Source organism: Schistocerca nitens, chromosome 6, assembly GCF_023898315.1.
Source record: "Schistocerca nitens isolate TAMUIC-IGC-003100 chromosome 6, iqSchNite1.1, whole genome shotgun sequence".
Lineage (NCBI taxonomy): Eukaryota > Metazoa > Arthropoda > Insecta > Orthoptera > Acrididae > Schistocerca > Schistocerca nitens.
In genome coordinates, this window is record NC_064619.1 from 421996716 (window position 1) to 422003927 (window position 7212).

Sequence of the window (7212 nt, forward strand, 5' to 3'; positions counted from 1 at the left end):
GAGGAAAGAAGGGGCTGGAACTCAGGGAGGTGACGCAAATATCCATTATAATTCCACTGGAGGTTTCTCAAGCTGGAGTCTAAATGGGATGTGAACACCGGAACTGGTCACGCCGCCGAGTCGCCATCCGTCGCTGATAAGGATGGGGTAATGTCCGTATAGGTGGGGTCAGACTCTGTTGGTCCATTGGCCTGAGGAGAAGAAGGCGGCACCTCAGGGAGTACCTGAGGGGCTTTGCCCTTGTTCTCGTGTTTCTGCTTCTCTTGTGAAGGAAGAGAAGGGCAGACTGCATCACGCACAGAATTACACCTGGCAATCTTGGCGTCCACCGGCTGCAGATCACGTAGCTGATGTGAAGCTGCAGATCGCCTTTCAGGGGGGTGCCGGGAGGAGGAGTCCCGGGAGGGAGCTCCAGAACCGAGGGCTGCTGAAGAAGGGGAGCAGCACCTGAAGTGGTGCGTATGGGTACTGATGGGGAAGGGGAGTGGGAGAGGGGGAATGGATGTAACTGAAGCAAAAGTTGAAGTTACAGGCACGGGACGGAGACGGTCATACTTTCGACAAGCCTCAGTGTAGGTAAGTCAATCTAAGGTCTCGTACTCTTGAATCTGTCGTCCTTTCACATACACTGGGCATGCTGACGAGCACAGAGGATGCTGTGCATTACAATTTACACACACTGTCGGGAGAGCACAGGCACTCCCCTCGTGGAGGGGGCACCCACAGTCACCACACAGGGGATCGTGGGTGCAGCAGGAAGACATGTGTCCCAACCGTAAGCATTTAAAGCATTTCATCGGTAGTGGAATGTAAGGTTTTACATCACACCGATACAACATCACCTCGACCTTATCCGGGAGGGTACTCCCTCGATGGCCAGGATAAAGGCACCTGTATCGGTACAATTGTTTCTAGGGCCTCGTTGTACACAGTGGATAAATCAAACTCCTCGCCGCTCGAGGTATTCACAGAGCTCCTTGTCAGTTTGGAGAAGAAGATCCCAGTGGAAATTGATGCCCTGTACCGAGTTTGAAGATTGGTGAGGTGCGACGGAGATTGGAATGTCACTGAGATGGTTACAAGCGTGCAAGGCATCAGATTGGGCAGCAGGTGTCTTTATGAGCAAAGAACCGGACTGCATTTTATTCAAGGATTCCATTCGCCGTACTTATCTTCAATCGTCTCTATAAAAAACCAAAGGCTTGGTCGTGGCAAAACTTTTGCCATCTGGCCTGGTACAAAGCAGGTACCAAGGGAAAGGTTTCAACCCAAGCCGGTGAGCTTGACCCTTGTTGCAGGTTGATAATTATAGACAGTAAGCAAACTTACGCGCTGCGTTCTGGATAGCGGTAGTCAGTCAAGCTTCATTTCCAAGTTCCTGATTGATGAGCTAGGTTTAATAGCTGGCGGTAATGTCTGCTGCTCACCTATCTACAACATCTCTGTTTAGTGAACACAGCAATCCTGTTTGCCTCTGCAAGCGACACTATGAGTTCAGTGGGCTATGTTGAATCCAATCTGATTATTATTATTATTATTATTATTATTATTATTATTATTTCTTTCCTTTCTCAGACCTTATGTCTGGTTAAAAATGGAAAGTGATGCGAACCTTGATCAGTGTGACTTCCTTTTAACTGTACGGTACATGTTACATTGCATTTAGGAACTTTCAGGTAATTGAACATGTATCAATAATTACAGATTTCTGTAGTTGTATATATACATTTGGATGTAGCTGTATTGCGTTGATGTACTGGTGGATATTGTGTGGTATGACTCCTGTAGTTGATAGTATAATTGGTATGATGTCAACTTTATCCTGATGCCACATGTCCTTGACTTCCTCAGCCAGTTGGATGTATTTTTCAATTTTTTCTCCTATTTTCTTCTGCATATTTGTTGTATTGGGAATGGATATTTAGATCAGTTGAGTTATTGGTGAGTATGATGTCAGGTTTGTTATGTGGTGTTGTTTTATCAGTTACAATGGTTCTTTTCCAGTATAATTTGTATTCATCATTCTCCAGTACATTTTGTGGTGCATACTTGTATGTGGGAACGTGTTGTTGTATTAGTTTATGTTGTACGGCAATTAGTTGATGTATTATTTTTGCTACATTGTCATGTCTTCTGGGGTATTCTGTATTTGCTAGCATTGTACATCCACTTGTGATGTGATCTACTGTTTCCATTTGTTGTTTGCAAAATCTGCATTTATCTATTGTGGTATTGGGACCTTTAATAATATGCTTGCTGTAATAACTGGTGTTTATTGTTTGATCCTGTATTGCAATCATGAATCCTTCCATCTCACTGTATATATTGCCTTTTGTTAGCCATGTGTTGGATGCGTGTTGATTGATGTGTGGCTGTGTTAGATGATACGGGTGCTTGCCATGTTGTGTTTTCTTTTTCCATGTCGATAAATAACCCTTCCTCCTTCCTTTCTGCTTAATGTGAATCTTAGTCTGTGTAGTCTTGGCCACCTAACTTCTGAGTCATTGACTTTATAAATTCTTGTCATGTAATTGTTGTCAGTTAATGTGATTAGTATTTATCAACAAACTCTTTCTTCTCAAATCTTCTTGTCTGTAGTGTTCATAATTACTTGGCCCTTCACTGTAATATTTTGTTGTCGACTCAAGTGTAAATGACTACATTCATTTTCTTTTAATAAGAGGCATGTTCCGAAAATAAGTATACTAGATTTTTATATTTTTTTAGAAAAGGTGTATTTGGAAAAAATACAGCGTACTGTTGATATGACAGCACTTGGGTGAGCCATAGCACAAGCTTCTCTAAGCCCGCTTCTAAAAACTCTCCGGCCAGCTGCTTCCCCCCACTTCAGAACCTCTTACTGCACCTTTTCATCAACTGAAAATTTAATTCCATTTGCATGCCTTCAGGGAGTTGAAAGTTGATAATCTGAATGTGGTAATGATAATAAATGGACTTGGTAGATTAATCTGCCACGAGTAATGAGTATGATGGGTAAACATCTATTAGGCGCACTATGAATGTAATGGTGTGGACATGTTGGGAATGTAGGTTTCACGGGGAGTGTGCAAGGGATAAGTCCCTGCAGGCGCACTATCATCTGTGCCCTCGGTGGCTCAGATGGTTAGTGTGTCTGCCATGTAAGCAAGAGATCCCGGGTTCGAGTCCCGGTTGGGGCACACATTTTCAACATGTCCCCAATGATGTACATCAACGCCTGTTTGCAGCTAGGGTGTCCATTTAATTATCATTTCATTTCTAGCAAAGCTGCATGGTCATCTCCGGTAACTTTTCTTTCGGTAACAGATACTACCGTCATATATAGTGAATGTGGTAAGCTATGAGAATACAAGGGTGGCGGGATGTCCATAACATCCCAATCAAATGAGTCCAAGAGCACATTGGTGGCTAAGGCTGCGGGAGGACTGGTGTTGTCGTGCAACAAGCACACTCCCCGTCAGGATTCCCCTCCTTTTGAGCTTCTCTAAGGCCCAACAATATTGTAGTGCACTGTCTCCCCTTGCAACAGAAATTCAACCTAAATGATGTCTTTTCAGTCCCAAAAGACTGAGACAATGATTTTGTTTCTTTTTTTCTTTTCTTTTCTTTTTTTTTTTTTTTTGCCCAACATTGTGGTTTTGAATTTTTAGCAAATGGGGAATTGGTGTGGTGCCAAAGTGATGGCACTCTTTCTGCCTCAGGCTGGTAATTTGCCACCCACGTTTCATCTCCAATCACAACAGAGCTCAGAAAATCCTCACATTCCCATTTAAGTCACTCAAGAAACTCGCAGACACTACTGACCTGATTTTTCTTCTGCTGCTGTGGTAGCTGTTTTGTGACCCATCTTGCATAGAGTTTCTAATATGTCAGCATTTCTGTGAGTGTCTCATATAAGAGAGCTCTGGAGAGTTGTGGAAACATTGCAGAAATTTCATCCACTATTGATCAGAGGTCTTCACTAACAGTTTCCTCAATTTTTGGCACCAACTGATCATTCAGAATGGAAGGTCTTCCACTCATCCGTTTTTTTCATGAACTTTTTTTTTTATGCTTCCACTAAACTCCCTACACCACATAAACATGTTCTTTTCGTTCACAACACCTTTGCCATAAACCGTTTTCATTCACGAAAAAATTTTGGTAGGTGTTATTGCTTCCACGAGTAGCAAGTGGCTCATAGCGTGCGGCTCACAATTGGTGGTTTTTTTTTTTACCATTTTTATACAACTGGACGCTGCAATGTCAGTTTATGTACTGCTGTGTTCCTGCAATGTTCACTCTTGATCAGACGATCCCACTTTACCACTCAATGTCACCAACCCTCAAAAAAACAAAAAACCGCTATGGTCACAGTACACTTACTTTCTGAACATGCCTCATATAAACTTTCTTGGTTGAATTTCATTAATTCTCAGCACAAATGTATTGTCTTTCCTGCAATAGAGCACCAGGGTGGAATGTTCTGTTCTTTAGAAAAGTATATATGTTTGTTCAGAGTCAGGGTGTATACGTGGACAAGGAAAAAAAATTCCCGGATTTTCAGGTTGAATATATACTTTCTCCCGGATGAAAATACACTTTTTTGTGTTAAATAACAGTATACTTTTCCTCGACACTGTAAAACGTATCAATCCTTAGAATGTTTATGGTTTTCTACACAGACATAGAATTTGCCGGTACTTTAGAAAACGAAACCCAGGGGGGAAAAAAACACGCTTTGGAAAGATCTTTGATGTGCAGCAACATGTATGCTGCATTTCTTCGTTTTACGGAGGTATAAATTTGAATTCCACCAAACACTGCATGTTACTTTCCGAAGCAATGAAATCGAGTTTGCGACGCGCTTTTGTAAGCCAGTAATAGCTCATGTCACGTGATCTCGGCAGCTGATGACAGCACAGGACACGTAGTGTAGTCAACCAATAGCAAGATCGCTCTTAAGTAGCGCGAACACACAAAAAGAAAAGTTAATGGTTTAAATTAATATACATAGTTTTGCTAGAAGAAAAACAAAGCTTCCACAAATAATATTGGTCTCAAAGATTAATAAGCTGCAAGAGAAGCTAAGCTTCCACATATAATGCTGATCATTTTGTGCGTGTTACACTTTAAGATACATCACACAAATGTGCCAGTAAAATTTTTAATAACTACGTAAATGTCTGATCTTCTGGGCTCGAAATTCATCTAGATGGTCGTCCTCAAAGAGTTGATTTTTAAATGAGAGTCAAATTCTCTGTGATTTCAGAAATTCATTGTACATTATCGCACATAGTTCATCTTGTGTAAAAGGAAATTTACTTTGAAAGTAACACTTTTCAAACCACCATTCGCAATATTTTCCCGTGACTTGTTAGAAACTGGTTCGTTTCAGTAGTTGCCGGTTCCCACTAGGGCTGCCACGCGTCAAAACCGCGCGGCAGTGGCATGGTTGCCATGGAAACGCCGTCAGCGGCGGGCGCGGCGCGGCGGGCTCTGCGTCGCAGTTTGACCATTTCGAACCGCTTCCGCTGCTGCGCTCCAGGTGCCGCGCTCCAGGTGCGCGACGCCAATCACAGAACGCGCTGAGCATGACGTCAGGACGGAACCCCGGGCCACACGAACTTGCACCGAACCGCTGGCGCGGACGCGGCGGCAGCTATGAAATACTTATCATCCGATTCCAAGGAAACTATTTGGTAGAAAAATTTTATTCTTGGGCATGTTACAGCCTGATATCTTCTCTTGTTACAGCCTGATATCTTCTCTCGGTAAAGGACCGAATTTCTTTTCGTTATTCATCATAGTTACTTGCTGTATCACATTTACATAAACCTTTACACGAAATTTTAATGAGTGTGCAAAGGTAAAAACGCATTGCGTGGACTTTGCGTACAGTTCATTTTAGGTAATACATTATTGTGTATGAAATTTAGTCAACATATCGAAATTGTATTTAAAGCTGAGAGCAGAACGATAGCTATCACCGTTCTCGACATATTGAATAAAATGTCGGCGGAAAGGCTGTGCGATGACCGCGCACGACCAATGCTTCGTCCTGCTTGTCGTAAACCATGTGGTTGTATCAACCGCAAATTTCGTAAATGGTTCAAGAAATCAAAACGTGTTTTTTTGCAAACGATAACTTGTAAAAAGTTGTGTATTTCGTCGCATGATAAATATCCAATATCTATTTATCTACCGAGGTATGAAAGTAACTAGAGTTTTTCAGAAGGGATAGATGAATTTTTTTAAACAGCATTTAATAGCATGTAGAATGAGAAGTTAAACCGAAACTAATTTGCTGGTATGTCTTAAGATGTAATTTGCTAAGTATCTACAGCTATTGATTATTTCCTTTGGTAAGTAACAAACGTTTTTTTTTCTTTATCTAGTGTACTTTATTGGTTCAAGACGCATTTCGCCTTTGACTTTAAGGAATCTTCGGTGGACTCTAGAATTATTTAGTTTTGTTTTGATATGTGATACTTGCAGATTATAAAACAGTTCACATCTTTTCTTACGTGAATAACTGATTACTTACAGTGAATAGAGTTTTTGGCGGACATCACCTGGTCACATGCTGGAGGTTGAACTAAAACTTAGATTATGGAACATAAGCACATTTTCATGTTCGCTCTTTTTTCTTCTGTCACTAGCTGTAGACATTATTCCGAAAACACTTATTTGAAGCCGTAACTACAGTGTGTTTGGTTTGTTTATGTACATGTTGCCAACCTAAAGAATTATATGCTGAAAACTAATCTTTGTTTATTTCTGTTCTCCTTATATCTGTATGTGCGTGTGGCTAGCCAGTGATAGTTATAGAAAGTTGAAAGTGAATCCAGTAGTTGTCAGTCAGTGGTTGAAAGATTTGGTGTTCAGCTGATTTCAGTATTGGTTTAAATGTTTTGTGGAGGAGTGCATGGAAGAGTAAATTCACTTCTTACATTAATAGATAAAATAGTAGAATAGCATTTCAACACATGATTATTATCAGAATATTATCACCCAACCCCTTTGTCCTCACTCTTTGACGCCTCATAATATGTCCTGTCAACTTACCCCCCTTGTAGTCAAAGTTGTGCCATAATTTCCTCTTCCTCCTCTATTTAATTCTGTACCTCTTCTTTAGTTACACGATCCTCATATCTAATCTTCAGCATTCTTATTGATCACCACGTTTTGAAAGCGTCCATTGTCTTCTTGACAGAACTGTTCATCGCCCAC